The sequence below is a fragment of the Agelaius phoeniceus genome, chromosome Z, assembly GCF_051311805.1.
Source record: "Agelaius phoeniceus isolate bAgePho1 chromosome Z, bAgePho1.hap1, whole genome shotgun sequence".
In the NCBI taxonomy this organism is placed as follows: Eukaryota; Metazoa; Chordata; class Aves; order Passeriformes; family Icteridae; genus Agelaius; species Agelaius phoeniceus.
Window position 1 is genome coordinate 8,036,745 of NC_135303.1, and position 17,387 is coordinate 8,054,131.

Sequence of the window (17,387 nt, forward strand, 5' to 3'; positions counted from 1 at the left end):
GAGAGGTCCATGAGATCTACACCAGTGATTCCTCTTGTGGAATGTCATGGCCTTGTCTTTTGGTTTGAAAAGACAGGTGTCTGCTAAGGAAGGAAGCAGCCTCCCTTGAAATGGAAAATGCAAACTCCCTCTCTCTGAATTTTCAGTTTGAAATTAAGGGGCTCTCAGGCCAAGACATGCGAGCAGGAATACTAGTTCTTTATTAGGAAAATTAAAATACAAATGCACTAGTAGGAAAACAAGCTACTGACAGAGTCAGCATATGCCCTGCCGCTCTGTTGGTTGGGGTGTTGGGAGCAGTCCAAAGATACATGGTGGCTGTAGCTTTCTTGGAGTGGCAGATGTGCTTCTTTTCAAGCAGTGATCCTGGAGAAGGGTGGAGTCTTCCTCTGAAGGGCCAGTGGTGGTGTAGATGCGCTTGGTCTTCTTCTGGAAATCTGGTGGAAAAGAAAGCTGCTCTTCTGGGAATCTAGTGGGAAAAGGCTGCCGTGGTGTTGCAAATCTCAGATTATATCCAGGTAGGAATGCTTGGGTCCTTCCCCTGGGTAGAGCATCTCCCAGTGGGATGATGCAATTTTTTCAGTCATACAGTGAGATTCAGTGGCCCACTAACAGAAAATATTTTCTGGAGGGAGGATTGGTTATGGAAGAGATGAAGAAAACTGCCCCACCTGGTTTTAACAGGTGGCCCAATTAGCAGAAGATAATTGCCCTATCTCTAACAGACAGCAATAGAATACATACTCCCAGACACATTTTCCAACCTAAGACATTATCCATCCCTTATTCTATTACTATTTGCATTATACTCAAATCAATAAACTTGACCCCATGAAACCTTACACACAGTTCTTACTTAAGACTGGGTTTTGCTGTGGTACACTGTCACTGTTGAGTTAGGAAGGGATGAAGAAAGGTGACATTGACTCCTAGGATCAGAGAGCATAAAGCGAGATTTATTAGGAACTTCACATATTTATAGGCTAGATCGTTCACCCAGAACTTGAACGCCCCTCACACCACTGGTTAATGAGGAACAACATCTTCTGGAAAAATATCTTTCCATAAACATGTACAAACATTCCATGTGTTCACAAATACCAGGTGCAGAGATTAAGATAAGAATTGTTTTCATTCTTTCTCTGAGCATTCTCACAACTTCCCTAGGACAATGCCTGGGAAAGTTGTCTGTTTCTCTCTCTGTCAGCATCCAGAGATGACAACAAGAGGCCAGTCTTGTGGAATCATCAAAAGAGAGGGAAGTCCAGGTTCCAGAGGCCCCATGTCCTCTATGATCTTGTTGATCTTTCTCATGAAGCTTTCTCAGCTCATGAAGCAATCTCCAGGAATCATAGGTCTTCCTACGAATGACAAAAACTGGGCAATTCCAGGGACTCTTTGTAGGTTTGATGTGGCCTTTTTGTAGTTGTTCACTTACTAATTTTTTGAGAATATTCAATTTTTTCTGCTCAAGAGACCATTGATCAACCCAAATTGGCTGATTGGTTTTCCATGGTAATTTCAGAGTGGCAGGCATTGCTGTGGTTTTTGTCAAAAATCCACTTCTATCTTTGCTCCCCACTGGGACAACACGTCTCTCCCCCGTACTGTGATGGGCTTCTGCACCACGAAGGGACGGATGGTTGCCGTCCTTGCCTTGGGACCTGTAACAGTAATCATGAGTTCACTCTGCAGACACAAGACAGCTCCTCCAATTCCGGCGAGAGCACCCATGGCTGTCACCAAATTCCAATTGCACAGCCGGGATGCACGAGAAATCGCAGTGATGTCTGCCCCTGTGTCCAGCATACCTGCAATACGAACGGTTTGACCAAGGTGTGTTAGACTGCACGTCAGCTCTGGCCCTTCATTGCTGACATGTTTTATCCAAAGGACATTGGGCATCGGGCCAGAACTCTCAAAAGGCATTTCTCAGCATACAACTTACTTCTTTCTATTCACTGGTAGTGTAATAGTGATAGCTATTGCTGGTTTTGGTTCAATTACCATTGGAGCATTGTAAGAGCTGAAATCATCAGCTCTTCATTATAATTTGCTGAGACAACAGATGGAAGAATTGAAAGTCCAAGAATTTTATTACTGTCCTTGCCTAGATTAAAAAAGTCTTGTTTTTGTTGTGAATACATTTCCTGTGCAAGTGTATTCATGGTAAAAGTTTTTTTAAAAATAAATTAATTTGGAATTTGTTAGTTTGCATCATGCCCCTGGGGGTAATAAGTTGGGATCACTTGGGAGACGGTTTTATCTTGTACGACTTTACATCTCACCTTACCCCAATCGGTCAGTCTTTTTGAATTATTTCCTGAATCAAAAGAAGGTAAAGTAGGTTTTCTTTCTCTTTTTGCAGGATTAGCATGTAATATGTTAACTTCTTCAGAATCGCTAGAATTCTCACTTGTTCTTTTCCTGCCTCACAACCTTGTAAATTACAGACTGTCTTGGAGGAATTTCACAGCAACTGGAGCCTGTTTGTTTTGTAATGTTAACAGAGAAATCCTGCCTTTTGCTAGCAGAGACACTGGTCTCGAGAATTTTTTCCCTCTTTCTCTCCCCTCACTTTTTCTCACAAGTAGCAAGGAGTTCTCACCTTCTGGGGGGGCAGAGGGGGTACCCAGACACAGCTTGGAAAATGGTGAAAGTTGGGGGCACATTGCCGTGGTAGGGGTGGAGGTGTCACAGCCCCAGGCTGAATGTCAGGGTCTTGAGTTACAGCTGAAGCAGAGGGGGACCTGGGGACTCAGCCTGAGTGTTGGAGGGAGGCGCAGACGCAGCCGAGGAAGTGGAGGGTTTAGTAGAATGTTTAAACGTACCAATCATCCATCATACCAAACACCAGATGCAACTTAGCAGCTGTTTGATCTCTGTTTATGGTAAAAGCATTGTATAGTTTTGGTCCTAAAAGTTCCCAAAGAGGGAGTGAAAACACGGAAGTTTTATCTGTAGCTGAGAACTACTTCTGAATGTATAATACTAAGTCTTTTAACTCGGTTTTTGCATCATTACAGGAATTGGATTTGACTGGATCTTGGAGGTTTTTCTAAAAAGCTCGAGGTAAATTGGACATCTTGTGTCCTAACATGTTTCCCAAGGCTCACCTGATGTTGAACAACGGGCAAGTCCTTGTCAGATCTCCATCCTGATCGAGCCAGTGACGAGGGTAGAAATCCAACTTCTCTCTTTTTTGTAAGAGTTATGATCCTGGGATTTGTGCTTCTCTCAGCAACAGTTCACAAAAATTACCTCAGGGCTTTTAGGTCAGACAGTTTAGTCAAGTTATTTGCTCCTGACATGGGAACACCAATTTGTTGGACAATACCCTTTTCTGACCCAGAGATGGGGCAGCGGAGAGGCGTTTTAAAAACTTCTATTCCATTTTCAGTCTCATGAGAGGGGTGAGACAATACAGATGTTCTAATTGACGCTACCACAATCAAAAGCTGACTATTTCCTAGAAGCCTTTCTTGGCCTATCAGCTTTTTGCCACACCATGCTGTAGATGCCTTAAAGCAAATCACCTAAAACTACCCCTTGTGGGTCCTAAAACAATGCATCTTTCATAATTCTTTTTCTCCAAAGTATCCAGTCTTATTTACAAGACCATCCTTTGAAACTTTTTTCTAGCTCCATTTCTCTCTCAACAATATCTGTCCTATTCTATGGCATTTCTAAGGCAGCATTTCTTATCTCAAAGTTTGCATATGGATGCATACTGTGTGGGCCTTCTGTCAGGCCCTGAGAACTCTCTACAAATCCATTTTCCACATTGGTCAATATCAGTGTAGCTGCTTCTGGTAATACAAAAAGCTCTTTCAAGACTCTTCTGAAGAGAAATGTCTTTTTCCTTTTCATCCTAAACTGCAAAGCCCCTTCCACGATGTACAGCAAACAGTTATCTAGATTGTCTTTCCACCATAGCAGAAAACTTCCCCTTTAATCAGCCTGAATTGCCAAATTCTCATCTCTATTAGGAATTTCATTTAGTCTATAGGAGCAGCGCGTCCTCTGAGCAAGGAATAGTGAGCTTTGACTCCATGATTTCAGAAGGCTGAAGAAATGCTTTATTAAGCTATACTATATTATACTATACTACTATTCTATACTAATAGTAAAATATACTAAAGAAAAACCCATGAGCCCTTACAGTCAGTCACAACACAACTTTGACCTAATTGGTCAATCAATCCAAACACCATCACCAGTCTCCAATTAACAAATCCCTTTTGGGTAAACATTCTCCATAACACATTGCACATAACACATGTGCCAAACAACAGATGCAGCAAGTAGAAACTGCTTTTCTTCTTCTCTGAGCTTTCTCAACTTCACCAGGATTTTTCCTGGGGAAGTTGTGCCTGCTGCTCTCTGTGAAGAGAGCTGCTGCCACAAGTCTCTGCTGTAAAAAAGTGATTTCTATGCAACAGGGTTGATAAAGGACAAACCTGAATTAACAACAGCTGCCTTGCCCACGGCCACAGCCCACACCAGCCTCAGCCCCAGCCTGCCTCCCCGGGCCTGTGGCCTCAGCCGGGCTCTCTCCTGGCTGGCAGCAGCCGGTCCCCGTTCACTGCTCTTGCTGCTGGCCTTCAGCTCCTCTGGCTCTCCTCAAGGCCTCCCTTGCAGCTGTGGCAAAAGTGGAGGCTCTGGAATTGCTTCCAAGGCCTGGCATAGCTGCAATCCCTGCTGTGCTCCCTGCTGGCCCCCTCCATCCCCTCAACCCCGCCATGCTCTTGGTGAAGCCCCAGCCCCCTTCAGTTTCTTCAGCCCCTCACAGTCCTCTCACCTCCCTCAGTCCCTTCTCAGCCATCCCGTCCCCTGAGACCCGCCAGCCCCTCAGCCTGTGCCACTTCCCTGTCACCTCAGTGCCACCATGGCCCTCGGCTGCCCCACAACCCTCAGCCCCAGCAGCAGCTCAGGGTCACCGTCCCCTCAGCCCCCTAAGCCCCCTCAGTCCCCTCAGCCCCCTCTGTCTCACCGTCCTCCAGCAGCTCCTCAGGGGACAGTGCCCGGGGCCAGCGGCAGCTCCCACCGCTCCAGGGACAGCCGGGGCTGGAAGTGCTGCTCCGCCCGGCCCGGCCGCCAGCTGGGACCCAGCACAGGGACAGGGGACACAGGGGACACAGGGGGAAAAGCAGGAAGGGAGGGAGGAAGCAGAGCAGAGAAACAGGTTAAAAAGAGGCCTATACCTATACAGATATCAATCTATGTAACTAAACCCCATATACAAAGATGTACATAAACACACTTGCTCTCTCATCTTACAATTCATTCTGTAAGTTGCAACAAACAGCTGAATGCTCTCAGTAGCTCCAAGTTGTTCCTCTTACCATCCTGAAGGCATGGGCAAAAGTAGTAATAGACAGTATGAACAATAGACAGTATGAACAATAGACAGTATGTACATAGGAGACTAAAGTGCAGCCCGAAATTATTAAATCTCTAACTACAATACACCTGTGGAAATAAGGAATGGGGGGAAATAAGGAATGCAAAGAAGATGCAGTCCTACTATAAAGACTTTCTGTAGCTGCCTAAGAGTGTTTGTTATCAATTTTAATGGTATATGAAATTTTTTCTTTGCATGTCCCAAAGGGCATGTTCTGCAGGTCTTGGGTCATATTGTGGACATTTTGCATGTAAAACAATATTAGACAGCTGTGCTGAGACTACAGATAAATTCTAGATATCTGGTTCTAAATTACAGAATATATAGATATTCTCAACTATAGATCTCTAAATTCTAGATACCTGGTTATCACAGACTTGACGAGCCTTCAGATACAATCCTGGAGCAGCCCAGAAGAGCAAAGACAAAAACTTAGGCAAAAGTGATTCTTGGTTTAGATGGCTTAAAATAACAAAATGTGGAGAATATCAAAGCTTTTTTAGTATTACTTTTCCTAGATGGAAACCATAGAGTCTGTGATCTAAAATGTCTCCTACAATCCATAGCTGCTGACCAAGAGCAGAGATATTAGCCGAAGGAATAAATCATGCTGCACACTGATAATCAAGAGATTTCATAATGTGGCCTAAACAATAACAAATCTTTGATATTGAACTGCATTGCTGCTGCCTCAGCAACCTCCAGATGAATGAGTAGAATAATTCACTGATGCTGCTGAGTCAGAGATGGAATGAAAGACTCCAGTCTTCAGAAGCTGAATCAGAAGGCAATTGAATCAAGGGAGTGTGTCTTTTATAATGTGACTTGCTAAGGCGGGACTTGGTTGGTCTCAAAGTAAAAACCTCTCACACTGTTGGTGAACTATGAATAGCACACTCTGGAGAACCATATCTATAAACAAGGGTTACAGAAGGAGAGGTAATAATTGTTTTAATTCTTTTCCCAGGCTTGGCCTGGGAGAAATTATCTCTGTTCTTTCTTCGACTGAACTGAGGATATTCACAATTCCCCCTTTTTGTTTAGAGGAGGAGGCGGTGTTTGTTTGATCCTGTGCGATCCCTTGCAGGAAAGAGAATAAACACAGCTCCAGAGCTTTATCAGTTATCAATCAAAACCTCAATCAGACATTGGCTCAGAATGGTCAAAGAGATCTCATACTTATTCTGTTACATTCCATAAACTTTAACTATTCATTCTAAAAGTCAGTTACCAACTTTTAGTATAGTAACATTGTTAATCTGCTGGTAACACTGGAGTCTAACTCGTCAGCAATCTGTTTCTGGAAACAAAGAAAAGAGAAAATGTTCATTCCCCACTAGAAGAGGGCTCAGCTTGTTGATGGTCGGTGTCTTGATCATCACTCAAAGACTGATGACTGATGGTCAGCACTTTGGCCACTGCTTGAAGGTTGCCTGCTGGCCACATTCTGTTTCTGATGTTGCAAGTCAGGGTGAACACTCCTTGCAGGTATCCATCGTACCCCGGTACCTGCGGAGACATATGCATACCCGCGGCCTCAGGCGATAAGGTGGCACGGGCCCTCCCACTTCTTGGTGGCAAGGTCCCATATCCAGACCTTGGCTCCAGGCAGGTGCGTCTCACCTGCTGAATTCAATGAGAGAAAATGGCTCAGAATTACAGGAATCTCTGAATTCTTTGGCACTGTAAGGTGATTAATTGGATATAAAGCTTTTTCTAGTCGACTGTGTGAAGTCTCTCCCAGCATTCCCCTTTTACATTTTTCCAGAACATACTTCAAGTGCATGAGCGCCTTCAACAATAGCTTGACCCATTGGGGAATGCAGAATACCAAGTTTATGTGAGACTCCCCATAAGCATACAGAAGGACGTGTTTTCTTGGGAAATGGCAGGGCCATTGTCAGTTTCCACAGAAGAAGGTAGCCCCAAAACTGCAAAAGCCATCCTCCAATGGGCAATCACGTCGCAACCCCTTTGAGCAGATGCCCACGTGGCAGAGTGTCGCAGACATCTTTTCCCTAAAAATCCTTTCTTTAGGATTTTTCCTTCTGAGAAGCTGAGAGGCCTCAGAGACAGAATGTAAACAATGCTGATCTGCTGCTGTGGAATGCAACAGGTCCACCTGGGATTGGCCCATCTTGGCTGTTTATAATTAATGGCCAATCAAGGACCGAGCTATCTCGGACAGAGTCCAAGAGACCTGCCTTTGTTATCATTCTTTTCTTTTCTCTTCTTAGCTTAGCTAGCTTCTGAGAAAACCTGTCCTTCTTTTTCCTTTTAGTATAGTTATAATGTAATATATATATATCTATATATATATATATATATATATATAAAATCAAATAAGAAATGGAGCCTTCTGATCATGGAGTCAAGATTCTCATCTCTTCCTTCACCTGAAAACCCCTGTGAGCACGGTCACAGCAGAGGAGAAGGTGTCAATAGACACATGCACATAGGAAACTCAGCAATGTGAGTAACATCTATTTGCCAAAGCTCCAAGCCCCTTAGGCCTCTGGGGTTCAGCCCTGCTGGTAAAGGTGCAGCAAGTCCATGACAGTCAGCACAGGAACTGACAATGTCATGAGCTTCAGTCAACATTAACTGAAATTGCTTTTGCAGAGTAGGTGCACTTTGATGAAAAAATCATGCGATGCTTTGGCTTGCACAATCTTGTCAGGCTGAAGCGCTACCCATGCAGGGTTAGCCAACCTGTCAGGCCTGCATTACCTTCTGCTATGAAACCTGGTAAAGTGGTGAGACTCCGCATGTGCAGGATGGAATACAAATGAACCTGAGTTTCAATTGCACACCACAAGGCTTTCAATAGTGAAAAAAAGCTGCCTTATTGACCTCTCTCAGAAGTGAGCAATCCAAATGCTTGGTTATGTCTGCCACATAGGCAGAGTCAGTGACCAAATTCAGAGGCACCTGAGAAAATTTCTGGAATGCCATAGCAACAGCCTTTAGTTCAACCAATTGGGTCGAGCCGGACACGTGGCCTTCCAGCACTCGCCATCCGGACTCATCCTTCCAGGTAACAATAGCCTTCCCTGTTTTTCCTGAGCTGTCAGTGAAGACGGTGGGTCCCTGCACTGGCACTCAACTATTATTTGGCTGTAAGGACAGACTGATTGTTTTTGCCAGCTGCAGTAACTTGTGACTGGGCAGATGATAAGCAATGTAGCAGGCAAAGGGCCTGCAAGGGCTCCCTGGCATGCAGAAGCCTAAGACAGGAAATGCCAAGTCATGGGGAATGGCCTAGAAGCCCCTCTCTTCTGCCCTCGGACCCCTGCTTATCTCTCTGTAAGACTATAGGTCACTTCCCTTTAACCCTTTCTATTGGACAATTCCTCATACCCCTCTACCCTAGATAAAGAGCTGCTTTTGCCCAGCTTGGGCAGAACAGCTGTCACTGGGAACTCCGCAGAGGAATCAATAAAGACGCCCCTGTGGAACCCCACACAGACTTCTCCTCTCTCTCCCTGTGTCTGCCTGCCTAGGCACCTAGCAAGCTGAAGGGCTGCAATCACAATGAGCTGATAGTCACTAAAGAGCTGATATCACTTAATCTTGCTAAGGTGGCCTGCAGCTAAGAATTGCTTGGGAGCTCGGACAGTCTGTCCTGACCCGGACTGCGCTACCTGGGCCGCTGCCGCCTGCTGGAGACACCCTGAAACCCAGCAAAAGGCCACAATAAATGGCACACCGAACAGAAGGAACTCTGGAGCAGCATTTCTTTTGAAATCCTTATTACCTTCAGATTGCTAGGACCCCCAAAGGAAAGCCTCCATTATAGCAGGGCTCTTCTGCAGGGGGGGGTCAGTCGACCCTCACAGCTGACATCTGAACGAGTGTTCGAGGAGACTGACAATAGCAGACCGCCTCCAGCAGACCCTTGACCCACACCCAGCTGAAGAAGTGTAAGTTTTAAAAGAGCTTTTATCACGGGCATCTTGGGTATCCTTTTTGGTTTTTTTTTTCTTTTTGTTTTTTGTCCTTTTGTCTGCTGGTAGGGAACGGGAAAACATGGGATCAAAACTTTGTACATTGAAAGGATCCCAGAATGAGACGGATTTATACTTAGTAATCCTAGAAATCCTATCTTCTAACAACTTTTCTTCCTCTAAATGTAATCTTTCAAACACTAACCTGAAAAAATTTATAAAATGCATTTTTCTCAGTTTCCAGATACTAACACAGACATCATTACTAAAGACTTCTTTTGGGACAAAGTCAGGAACACGATATAGTACTCCAAACTAACCAAGATTTCTCTGTAACTCAGTTCATTCCTATGTTCCACATTATAACTAAAGCCATAGAGAAAGCCAACAGAGATAGCTCACATTCCCTGCAACCTCCCGCAGCAGGGACAGACAACCTCCCTTCAAATCCTAATCACACTGATAACAATCTTTCCCTGGAATTCCGCCCTCCGGCTCCGGGTCCCATTGGTCCCAGCTCTGCCGCTGTTCCATCCTCTGCCCCTTTCCCTGCAATCTCTCGCCGCTTCCCCCCACCACCTCCGCACCTGCAGGGTTCCAGTGGTCCCCCCTTCCCCAGCCTGGACGCGCCAAACACGAATACTGCAGCATCCTGTGGCTTATCTGCGAGTGCAAAAGTGCCTCTTTCCACGGAGTCAGCTCCCCCCACCCTTCTTGCTGCTTCTCCTACCCCTACCACGGCTTCCCCTGCCCCCACTGCGCCCGCCCCCACTGCAGCCACCTCTGCTGCGGCTCCCCCTACCCCTCCTCCCGTTCTCCCCACCCCTCCCGCCGCAGTCCTTCCCGCCCCCGCCACCAGTCCCTCCATCCCAGCCCCCACCGCTGCTGCTGCCGCCTGCACCCTGGTGTGTATCCCTATCCCATCCCTGCCTGCCCTAGCGGGAGGTCTCCCTGCATGCCAGCGCACCCCAGCCCCAGCACACCTCGCTGTACCCGCGGCAGCCCAGACCAATCCCACCGCCCCCTCTGCCCCGCTTCTCCCTTACCGCCACCCCCAGGCTTTCCAGCTGCCCACCCACCCTCAATGTCACCCGAACGCAGCCTCAGAGACCCCCCCACGGTACCAGCCCACTTCCCCAACCCTGTGCACGCCATGGTGCTGCCATTCCAGCTCCACTGCTGGCTCCCTTGGCCAACCTCTGCCACGTGCCTCTTCGCAGCCACTAAACCCCTGCAAAATCTCGCTCCAACACGCCGTAAAAAGCATAGGGCATGGTCTGCTCGCTCTTTTTCCTCCTCTAAGGACAGTAGTGACAGTGATTCTGATTCTGATACAGAGGACATTGACTCATGGGCTCTAATTAAGATAGTAGTGACCAAGGCAGACTGGCAGATGGCACAAAAAATTAACACCTTCTCTGTAGATTTAAAAAAGGAAAAAAGAGGAGGGGCCACTAATAGAAAGACATGGGAACCTAACTCAAATAAGGAACTCATACAATTAAGAAATATAGCCAAAGAAGATGGCAGAAGTTCACATCTTTTTAGAAATTTCCTAGAAGCTATGTTCTCAGCACATGTTTTACTACCTCATGACATTAAAAATATTGCTCATTGCCTCCTTTCCCCAGCAGAATATATCTTATGGAAAAGGCATTGGAAAAGACAATTCAAAACATTATCAGACTCATATTCTACAAATGCTGATAAGTCAGATTTTACGGTTGAACAGCTGGCTGGGGAAGGGGATTTACAGAAACTCTCTGACCAAGCTGATAGCTAAGGAAGCATTACAAGATGTGGCACTTGCAGCAAAAACCTCCTTACTTCTTACCCCAGATGACTCTATCCCTACCCAACACTTTTTGAATATTCAACAAGGAGTAGATGAAAGCTTTATCAAATTTGTGGACAGAATTAGAGATGCTCTGAAAAAACAGATAGAGAGCACAGTGGCAAGAAAGGGGCTGGTATGCAAGCTTGCCATGAGTAACTCAAATGAACAATGCAAAACAATGCCGAGGTCTCTGCCCTTGGATACAGAACCTACCTATTACATGCCCTGTTCTAAAAGACTTTTCTACTGTTTTCCCTCTCCGTTTTCACACTTGTTCAACAAGGTTTTCTTTCTAAGAATATTAATCAGAATATCTCAAAGGATTAAAAAATGCTTGGGTATTTGTTCCCTAAGTATTTACAAAGGAACAATTAAAAAAAATCTGTATACATGCTGGATGCAAAATGCAAATAAAAATAAACTTGAGAGTTCTCCCAAAAAACCTTAAGAAAAAACTCCATGTATTCTGTAAAACCCAGAGTATTCATCTACAGAATACTAAAATGGGCACGTTCTAGAAGAGAAAATTTGTACAGTGATTCTGCACAGAACTATATGCTTTCAAGCTTTTTGCACTTCAGGGGCAGTGCCATTCTCTCAACTGTAATGCTCTGAGCATCTTCTGCTCACCATGGCAGCTTTCTGTTCTCCCCTGGTACAGATCACCCTCCCAGCAAAGGGGGAGTGCAGCCACCACAACTCGCAGCCCCTTCCCACGCAGCAAGAACCTGAAGGAGAGAGATGGCTTTCACCAGCTGCTGCGGCTTCTAATAGTGCCACCTTTAGGCTGCTAAAAGCCTGAATGTCTGTGTTGCAGTGTGTTAGTTTCTGAGTCAAATCTTCTGTTATCTTGTGGTACGTTCAAGTGCTCCCCGAGTTCCTACAGTTAGTTTCTCCCCTGTGTTATGCCCTCCTACTCAGGCGTCCCTCAAGGAATCCCCTCCCTCCTTCCCGGATTTTTCCCTTTCTGTCAAGACAATCCAGCCCCTTTGGCCCATCCATCAACCCAAACCCTACCCTTTGTTCCAGAAAGTTCCCTGTCCTTCACCCTAAGATCCAATCCCTATCCCAACCCTCTCTCCTCCCCTTGTTCTGATTTGTTGTAGCCCTCGAAACCACACCCTGAGAGTCGCTTCTTGGTTACTATATGGTGTCCACCCTCCACTTTGAATGATTTTAAAAAGCCGTGCACAGGGCTGCTGGGAGTGCTTTTTACTTCTGCTTGCTTTTAGGTTCTTCACGTTTATGTACCTTTCCCCTGCCTCTCCTGATAAATTTGCTGTATTTTACACTGCAGAAGAGCCTCTTCTGCCTCCTTCGCTCGGTCCTCGTCGATCCTCCAGGGATCTTCGCTGCTAGGCAATTGGCCTAGAGGTTCTGGCTCAGGCAAAACCCTAGCCTAGCCAGTTCCCCAGTCTTGCCATTGCCTCTGGAACATCACAGAGCTAGCCAGGGATCTGGAGTAATAACCTCTCATTGACGTTATTATAAAGCAGAGCAATAGGGCTCAGGAGCTCAGTCCCTGAGTAGGGACTGGGTGCCCGAGGCTGGCTCGCTCATGCCAATGCCGCGGGGCTACCATCTAGCAAGCATGGTGATTATCAGCTCTATAGTGATTGCAAGCTCTTAGGATTTCAGCTTTGCTTGCTAGGTAGTGGAGCCCCGGGCTTGAGGCTGCAGCAGACGGAGAGAGAGGAGAAGGAGAAGGCGCAGGCTGTTCCACGGAGATGGCTTTACTTGGGGAGGTCCATGAAGGGTCTCCGCTCTTCTTCTTTCTCCCCTAATGGGGTACAGTATGCTTCTTTTATAGGGTTGGAAAGGATCCAAGCTTGACCAATGGTAAGGGGTTAACATGACATTGCCTTATAGGGTTACAGAGATAGGTTAAGGGCGGAAGACAGGGAAACAGGAATTTCTTTTGCTGTTTCAGCATTCCTATTGTTCATATTCTCCATGGTGCTTTTCCTAAATCTATGGGGTTTACTACAACTCCACTTTCTCTTTTTACAAAAAAGGCGTTTGTTATAGTTCTTTTGAAACAGCGAACAAGGCACGAGAACATAGCTAACACAATAACAACTACAAGGAGAATCAACAGCATTCCCTTAACCAAGGATGCAGCCCATCCTGTTAATCCCCATTGCCCAAAAAGTTCATTGACCCCGTCTGGGATTCTTTCTACTTTCAAGTCCTTCACGAGATCTTTCAGTTTCTGGATGTTCGCATGGATGGATTCCGAGTGTGAAGAGAGGTTGAAGCAGCACATCCCTTCGAAGTCTTCACAGCCGTGCCCATGGGCAAGCAGCAGGAAGTCAATTGCTGCTCGATTTTGGAGCGAAGCATGTCTTGTGGTTTCTTCTTCCTTTAAGAGATCACTCAAAGCTGCAGATGTAGCATTAGCTTGTTTACTGAGCCAGCACCCAAGGTGATTGATTTCACCGTGGGCTTTAGCTGCAGCTACCCAGGGTAAGAACAGGGAGACAGCAATCTTTTTTGGTTTGTTCCAATCGTATAATTTAGGATCACAATTTTCATCAAATTCAGTGTAGGAGCTTTTTTGTCATTTTGATTGGCTTTCTTTTTTCCAATTATGTAACAGGGTGATGTTTGGAGTAAGGGTAGAAAGTTTTCCAAGGGTACAGGGACTTCGCTGGAGTCGGGAGGGGATCCCAGCCCATACTCTGTCACCACAGATGAGAAATATTCCCTTGGGTAATACTTTGGGATGGAGAGAGGACACAGAAATCACACGAGCTGTGTAATTGCACCAATCGTGAGAGTTATAGGCTTTGTTAATTGGTGATATCTCTTTTCCATATGTGTTTTTGTTCTGGTCAATTTCTGGCCAATTGTTTTTTGGACGTCTAAAGTAAAATTTGACACAGTATGTGGCCTTGGAGGACCCCAACAGATCTAATTCTTGGGGTTCCTCTCGAGCATCTGGCAGAATTTTTGTCCACTCGTCCCAAGTAGCAGCCACATTGGGTCTCTTACCTGTGGTGCGGAGGATCTCTGAGTTATAGACAGGCCAGTCATCTGCTACAAAGGGAATTCCTACTAGACATGTGGAAAGTGGATTATCAATGCTTCCCATGGACAAGCACATGTTGTCCTGTTTTAATGTTTTTGCTAAGATTACCCAAACATTATGGCTAGGCTGTGGGCTAATCCAGCCGAAGGCACGCGGTACGGTGAAGAACATCCAGGCAGCAATGAGGACAGCAGCAATGGAGATATTTTTCATCTTTGGGCAGGAATAGGGCTTCTGATAGGGAATATGAGCAGAATTTGTTATCTTTATGATGAGAGGATTTTCTGCCTTGTTCTTTTCTTGTTCCCCTCCTCCCCCCCTTTTCTTTTAATTTCTAAGCTACACTAAGGGAGGAGGAGTGGGAAGAAGGTTTAGGGGTTTTAAAAGGTTAGGGAGAGGGAATAACAGGGTTTTGTTTTTACTTTTTTCTTTCTTTAAATACAAAAAAACAGTGTAACAACATATAGTTCAGACAACACTTTTGTGTTAAGGCTATCTATGGTCTGATGCAGCAGACTGTTGCTTAGCTTTTCAGTTTTGTCTGCTGTCTTGTAATGGGGCGGTCTGTTCTTGTGTTTGTGGGTATTCGGCGACGTCTTTGTCTCCAGGCAGAGCTGGTTTGGTTTTGAGGTGGTCTTGTGTTTGCCTCAGGAGCGTTCTTGTCCCCGTTTACAGGAGTAGTGTTCTCAGTGCCTAGGTATGGCTTTATGTTTTTTCCTGGGTACCACCTTGGACCAGATGGTAGTAGCACGCACGCATATCCTCTACCCCAGGTAATCAACTGGTGAGGCCCAGAAATTTGGTGTGCTTCAGGGTCCTTCACGAGCACAGGTGGTTTCTCAGTGAGCTTTGCTTAGGTGGTATTTGCAAAGTGGCGAAGTATTGGTGGGTCAGGCTCTGATGCTGTACAGTTCAGGAAGTTGATGACGTAGAGAGCCTTGCAAAGTCTTTCCACTGGAGATGTGATTCTCGTGTCTCTGTTCTGTTGATCGAGGACTCTTTTGAGGGTTTGATGTGTCCTTTCCATGATGGATTGTCCTGTGGGGTTTACAGGTATGCCGGTCTTGTGTGCTATTCCCCATTCATTGAAGAACTCCTTTAACTTGCGGGAAGTGTAGGCTGGTCCATTATCTGTTTTAATCTCTTTTGGTACACCCAGGGCGGCAAAAGCGAGGAGAAAGTGTTTTATTGTGTGCATGGTATTTTCTCCTGCATGTGATGATGCAAATACTGCTCCTGAAAATGTGTCGACCGATATATGCACGTATTTTGACCTTCCAAAAGGTGCAAAGTGAGTTACATCTGTCTGCCACAGCTGGCAGCTATTCAGACCTTGGGGATTGACTCCCATCCCCATGGATGGTATCTGATAGTTCTGACAGTTCGGACATGTAGCCACGATAGCCTTTGCCTGATCCTTTGAGAGCTTAAACATTCTCATAAGGGCAGGTATATTTTGATGAAAAAACGTGTGTGACAACTTTGCCTGGGCAAAGATGTTAGGAACATTAGCAGTTTCTGCTGCCATTGCTAATGCATCCGCTTTCCTGTTGCCTTCTGCAACAAAACCTGGGAGGTCCGTATGTGACCTCACATGCATTATATGGTAAGGTTGCTTTCTGTGGGAGATTAGGTATATTAATTTAGAGAGCAGTTGGTACAACTTTGGATTAGAGACCTCTTTGAGAAGAGCATGTTCTGCTCTCATCGCTATCCCAGCGACATACGCTGAATCTGTAACCAGATTGAAAGGCTCGTTTTTAAACTTTTCAAAGGCTCTGACAACAGCCGCTAATTCTGCGATCTGTGGAGATCCCTCCACTATTTGTATGTCAGAGTGCCAATCTTGTGTTTGGGGGTCTCTCCATGTAACCACCGACTTGTGGGAAGACCCTGAGCCATCTGTAAAGAGGGTTAGAGCCTTGAGAGGTTTTCTACTTTGGATTTGTTTTGGAATCAAATGGAAGGTTACATCAGGGTTAAAAAGTTTGTGTTTTGGGATCCTAACTGAAATTTGGCCCGTGTAGCTATCCAGGGCAAACTGGAGGCTTTCATTGGTCTGGATCAAATCCTCAAAGTCTGTAAGAGTTATTGGTAAGTATATGCATTCAAACTCACAACCTGAAAGAGATCGAAGGCGAGTCCTTGCCTTTTTTATTAAATGTGCTATGACCTCCTAGTAGGTGGTAAATGTCTTTGTGGGCTGGCTACTTATAAAGACCCATTTCAGTACCAGCAAAGGGTCTCGAAGCTGGGAGTCCCGTTGGAAAATCAGTCCATGGAATCCAGGTGCTTTTCCCAGGATGATGAACTGGAAAGGCAGGCTGGCCTCAAAGTGATGGGCTTTGTGTAAAGACAGGGCTTCCTGGACTTTGGTGATGGCACTTCTGGCTTCTTCTGTGAGAGTGCAGGGAGAGTCCAGGTCCTTAGGTCCATGAAGAAGGTTGAACAGGGGAGCGAGGTCCTCTGTTGTAATTCCTAGCAGTGGACGTACCCAGCTGATGGATCCGCACAGGCTGTGTAAGTCCCTGAGGGTTTTTGGGTCGTCATTTATGGTGATCTGCTGAGGTACGATGGTCCTTTCCCGGATCTGGACTCCAAGGTAAGTCCATGGCTTGGTGTACTGGATTTTGTCCTCACGAATCTCCATTCCTGCCTTTTCTATGGTTTCAATAGTCTTTTGAACTGTTTTGTCCAAGTAAGCTTTGTCTGAAGCACACACCAGGATGTCATCCATATAATGGTGGATGATAGCATCGGGGAATGATTTCCAAACGGGAGACAGGATGTGAGCAACGTACCACTGGCAAATAGTGGGCGAGTTTTTCAGGCCTTGAGGAAGATACCGCCAATGATATCTTTTGAGCAGGGCCTCCTTGTTAAGAGAGGGAATGGAAAAAGCAAACCGTGGAGCATCCTCAGGATGCAGAGGAATGCTGAAGAAACAGTCCTTAATGTCAATGATAGCAAGTGTCCAGTCTCTAGGCAGCATCGATGGGGAGGGCAGGCCAGGCTGGAGAGGGCCCATGTCCTCGATGACCTTGTTGATTCTGCAAAGGTCGTGGAGGAGCCTCCACCTGTTTGTCCCAGGCTTTGGTAGAACAAAGACTGGAGAGTTCCAAGGGCTGTCGGACTCCACTATGTGGCCTTTTGCGAGCTGTTCTTCCA